This window comes from Micropterus salmoides, unplaced genomic scaffold (genome assembly GCF_014851395.1).
Source record: "Micropterus salmoides isolate LMB-PRFRI ecotype aquatic unplaced genomic scaffold, ASM1485139v1 Ms_hic_scaffold_17, whole genome shotgun sequence".
In the NCBI taxonomy this organism is placed as follows: domain Eukaryota; kingdom Metazoa; phylum Chordata; class Actinopteri; order Centrarchiformes; family Centrarchidae; genus Micropterus; species Micropterus salmoides.
In genome coordinates, this window is record NW_024040817.1 from 17,237,337 (window position 1) to 17,243,359 (window position 6,023).

Sequence of the window (6,023 nt, forward strand, 5' to 3'; positions counted from 1 at the left end):
AAACACATTGTAAAGGAAATTATGGCACTTTTCCCACAAGACAGCACAACCGTTTGCATTTTATTTATGATGCAAACACTCAAAGAAAAATACAAGCAAACCTAACCTTACATGCAAGTCCACTTTATTTTTTAACTAAAGTTACAAAAAGATGATTATGTCCTCATTAAACTAGATCCTGCAGTTTCACCACACACTAGGATCCTGAATGGAACATGTTCAGTGTTTGGAGGACAGCCAATTATTACTGTAATACCAGAATTATTTGATTAAATTCTCCATCAATGTAAAACAATGTTTTAATAGAAAAAGAAACAACTTATATGTAATTTAACAAAAGCCAACATCCTTCTAAATTGTTAAAATCATTCAATTTATTCAAATACTGTAAAAACAATTCTGAGGTACTTGTACTTTACTTGAGAACTTCCATTGTAAAAAGGTGCATTGAACAAATGCATTCTCCTTAAAATACAAACAAACACTCCCCTTTGACCTCCTGGTGTGACATGGGCCATACTTCCATGTTTGTTTGTTGATCAGAGAAGAGCATTGTCAACAACATCCAAAATGCTACTGTGTGACGAAGCAGAGATATAATTGCTGTGTCTCCCACGTGAGTCAGCACTTTGCTAAAAGGCCTCCCGCTGTTCGCTGTGGCAGCAGATGGAACTGCTTAACAAAAGCCAACATCCTTATAAATTGTTAAAATCATTCAGTATATTCAAATACTGTAAAAACAATTCTGAGATACTTGTACTTTACTTGAGGACTTCCATTTTAACTACATTTCAGAGGTAATTGTTGTACATTTTTCTCTACTACGTTTATTTTTTCTTTTGATCAGTATATGAAACAGTATGCATTATTAAACTACCATGAATTAAGAACTTAAAACGAGCTTCACCTCCACCAACTGCAACAGTAACTTGCTGTTTAGACATTAATAATGATTAAATAATACAATGATTAATAATATAACACTCACATGGGCCATTTTCCTGCATAATGAGTACTTTTACTTTGCAAATGTTAAGCTGATTTTGCTGATAATATTTGTGTACTTTTTCTTAAGTAAAATTTTGAATGCAGGACTTTTCAAGGTTCAATGTTAATTTAATTGTCATTTACACTACGGTTGCACACCCTTCATGCTACACTCACAGATTTTTTTAAAATTAGAACTGACTAAAAATAAAAACAATATATACAGTTACTTATATACATATAGTATACCTATACACAGAAAGCATGTACAGTATGTGCAATATCAGTGTAATATTTAAAATTACTCATTATTATTTGTAATTGACTATTTTCACACTATTGTATTACTACTTTTACTTAAGTAAAATATCTTAATACTTCTTTCACCAGTGTATAGTGGTTTAATGCTGGGAGAACTGCCAGCTGTTGATCACAGGACTGTGCAGGACTGTAGCCAAAAAGGTAGAAGTGCCCCCACAATGTATACAGAAAAGAAAATTGAAATGAATCTAAAATTACATTTCTAAAATGATAAATGCAACACTGTAAGACATTTCAAATTAGTTTAACTTGGAAAGGCAACTTCACCTGTTTCCTTGACTAGTCTATATAAGTAACTAGTCTAACCGACATAAATTTCTGCATTAATATAACTCACAGTTTCAAGTTAAAGCAAATTAACCACATTTAAACTACTTTCAATTTCAAATTAAGAGGATTTTATTTCCAAATTTGTTTCAATTTACATGTATAAAGCCGCTATGAACTGCTGCTGAGACATTTGAGTTAAAAGAAGTAAGTGGACATAACTAAATGGGGCTGTAATTATTTACAGTGAAGCAGCAAAAAATAAGGCACAACATAGGATGCTGCTTCTGGTTCAAAATAACCATTTAATTAGCTTTTTGTTTTACTGCAGTTTACTTCTGCCAGAAAATACAAGAAAGTAGATATGACGCCACAGCACTAACACCATTTATGAATCCAACAGCAAAGTCATCTGCATTGTGTTGTTTTATTTTTATCTGCCCAGAGGAGGCAGAGTGAAAAGCAACGACACCGTGACTTCAAAGAGCTCTTTGGCGCCGATAAGCTGAGTCAGGATGAGGCTGTGGACTCACGTCAGCAATGTATTATAGAGAGGCGGAGTTTACTTAAGGACTCTTTACCTCTGTGTCACCTCTGTGCTGTACTGTGACAACTCTGACACCACAGGTCAGGTACACGTCCTCACCTGTCTGCAAACATGAGACTATGACATGCAACACAAGAAATTCTGTCATGAGCCGTGATAAAGAGTTTATTAGGAGAGGTGGTGTTGAAAAAGGTGCATTGAACAATTAAGTGTGTGATGCATTCTCCTTAAAATACAAACACTCCCCTTTGACCTCCTGGTGTGACATGGGCTGTACTTCCATGTTTGTTGATCAGAGAAGAGCATTGTCAACAACATCCAAAATGCTGCTGTGTGACGAAGCAGAGATATAATTGCTGTGTCTCCCACGTGAGTCAGCACTTTGCTAAAAGGCCTCCCGCTGTCCGATGTGGCAGCAGATGGAACTGGAGCTTGGCTGGAGATCTGGCTTAATGAAAGCCTAATACACTCCTGGCCAGTATAGATAGAGGGAGGAAGATTGTTGCAGCCTCAGATGGAGGAGACAAAGAGAAGGCCCGGGAGGGGGTGGGAGGATTGGGATGAGAAAAAGTGTGGAGCTGAAAGTTTGGGGGAGTACCCAGGTGACAGAGAGATGAAGAGGTAGAGTGGGGAGAGATGGGAGGAGTTGTCAGTCCAGGTGCGGAGGAGAAGCAAAAAGACAGAGGTAGGGATGAGGAGCTGAAGGCAGGAGAGGAGGAGCAGATACTTAAAGTTAAGGTGAGACAATTATGCAACAGTGTGAAGCAGGTAAGCTGCTGATCTGCAGCTACCTTGCACACATGGCCTCCGGCTGAAGCCCTGCAGGAACAGACACGTGCACACACGAATTAATGAATTATCTTTATTGTCATTACACTCATATATAAATAAATTTTGTATGGCTTCTCTTGATGTTGGTTAAAACATAATACATAGTAATAATAAAGTAAAGCAAATAAATAAAACAAGGAAATAACTAATTAATTCAACACATAAATAAGCAGTGCCCTAAAAACAGCAGTAATAACAGATTACAATTTAAAAAGAATGACAATATAGCAGTATTAGGAGCTTAATGTTTTACAGCCGTGCAATCTTAAGACAAATGGGAAACTCTAGTGCAAGCGTGTCACAGTCTTCGATTTACACGAGGGTTTGTCACATGCAAACACACACACAACACATGATCACATCACACAGCCAACTCCTTAATAATCTTTATCGAAGAATGACAGAGTGACTGGAATCTTCTTCAACAACATTTACTTGCAAGGAGTCAATACATGCACTACAATTAGTACAGAATTGACTCAAGAGATTCTCTCTACAGTCTGTTTTTAAGCAGTATGTTAGTTGGTTACACCCATAGTTTTTCATGTCATACAAAGTAGTTGATAACCTTTTTCTAGGGTGCACTATGTATCTCACCCGTAGGCCTTTTCTGTCTATATCTGTATATAAGTTCCTGCTTTACAAGTTCACTGAAAGTATTAAGCACTTCCTGTTTAAGACAGGCTTGCAACAGTTTAAAATACTTAAGCACAGCATATTTTTCTAACATTAACATTCACCAAAGCTAAAGGGCAGGCTGCATTTTAAAAGTCTGATTGGTGATTTCATGACATGTATTTACAGATCATTTGAGTGAAAGTTACACTCAAGGTGTCATTGAGCATCAGAGAGTCAGACCACAGAGTGATACAGTAGTATAAAAGTGATAATGACAGATTTCAGGTGTGGAAAAACTAAAATCTAAAAGTTTAAAGGCTCTAAATTCACATAAACTATATTACTACTTCAACCTAGCTCTAATCAGAGATAAATAGGCCATAGTTAATAGTTAATAATATAATATAGTTCAAATAAGGTATTTTCAAACAAATAGCTAAAATATACTAATGTGTTAAAAGGCTACTTTAATCTTTTGCCATGTAAAATGGTCTTCACACAACTGTGTGACTCATTACACATGAGTTTCACATTATGGTTCCCAAGCTGAGGACAAAGACCACGCGAAGAGGTCCCAACATAAATATGACAAGATGATAACAAAGGAAAAAAATATGTTCCACATAATTATTTAAATCTTATTATCTATAATAATCTATAATAATCTATAATTCTTGCTTTTTTCTCGTGAAATACTCGATACTTTTACATGAAAATACTTCTGATGAAAGGTATATACATCTAAGTCACAACAGAGACAAGAGACAAACACAGTCTGCTTAAATTAATACCACGCACAAAATTATATGTTTTCATTTTTTTATTGAACACACCATGTAAACAGTGCAGGGTAGAAACCCTTGTGAACCTTGGATTTAATAATTTGTTGAACCTCCTTTGGCAGCAATAACCTCTACCAAATATTTCCTGTAGTTGTGGATCAGACCTGAACAACGGTCAAAACAGTTTAATTTCAGCAGTATTCGTGGGATGTCTTGTCTGAATTGTTTTCTTGAGGTCATGCCACATGCCACATCTCAATCGGGTTGAGTTCAGGACTCTGACTGAGCCACTCCAGAAGGTGTATTTTCTTCTGCTGAAGCCATTTACTTCTGTGCTTTGGGTCGTTGTCCTGTTGCATCACCCATTCTGTTGAGCTTCTATTGGCACACAGATGGCCTTACATTCTCCTGCGAAATGTCTTGATAAACTTTAGAATTATCAACTGAGGCAGCGAAGCAGACCCAAACCATCATTCCCCCACCACCATACTTCACAGGTGGGATGAGGTTTTGATGTTGGTGTGCTGTGCCTTTTTTCCTCCACATATAGGGTTGTGTTGTCCTTCCGTGCAACTCAACTTTGGTTTCATCTGTACACAGAATATTTTGCCAGTAGTGCTGTGGAATATCCAGATGAAGGAATCTTTATTTTGGACAGTGACATCTCCGTAGTGTCTTCCCATGAACTCCATTCTTTTTTAGTGTTTTACGTATTGTAGAGTCGTCAACAGAGATGTTAGCATGTTCCAGAGATTTCTGTAAGTCTTCTGCTTTAATGGGCCCCACGAAGTAGATCACAACATGCAGAAAAGGTTGGACACAGTGTAGTGCTGTTGTCTGCTAATTCTTTTGATATACAAAAATTTAAGTAACCCCACAAACAAGCAGTTACTGTTAAGTTTGTATTCTCTTTGAACCCAACAGCAGAACAGACTAGGAGTAAGGTGGAAAATTAACAATTCAGGTAGCCTAGTTGGGGTCATCCAACCTACACAAAAGAAGCAGCATAAAAGCAGGCAGCTGTGTGGGCTGTGAAACACAGCTCAAAGACGGAAGCAGCAAACCTTCAGCAATAATAAAATAAACCATTCAAACCCCATTCAAACCTCAAATGCATGAAGTCATTGCGCTGCCATACAGACAGACACAGGTTAATATATTACTGTCACCTAGTGGTCACATGTTCAAATGACATCCATATACATCCTGTATACTTCAGGTTCAAAGGCTCTTAAAAAGTGATAGTTTGTAATTATTGAAATTGTATTGAAAACTTATCAGAAGCACATCAGAGCTCTTTGACTGTTTGTTAATGTGATAATAACTTTATGTTTCTGCAGCAAAAGTTGATTTTTTTCTCTCTTTAAGTCAAGCACTTCACAACCACTGTTTAAAAATGCTGTATAAATAAAGTTTACTTTATTCTTTTTTGTGGATGAGCAAACGTTTGCTACACTTTGGCTAAGGTTGGCAGTTTTGCCAAAAAAAGGCAATAAACATTTGAATGTGAATTAAGGCACATGTTGCTTATCTATGTTGTTGTTGATGTATGTTATCATTCCTCATAGTCCTACAATTTGAATTTAGAATTTGCATATGTATCATGTGATTATTTGTTTGAGTTGATGCTAGAGTCCATACTTTTTGTACATGCTTCGTCATATATTGGT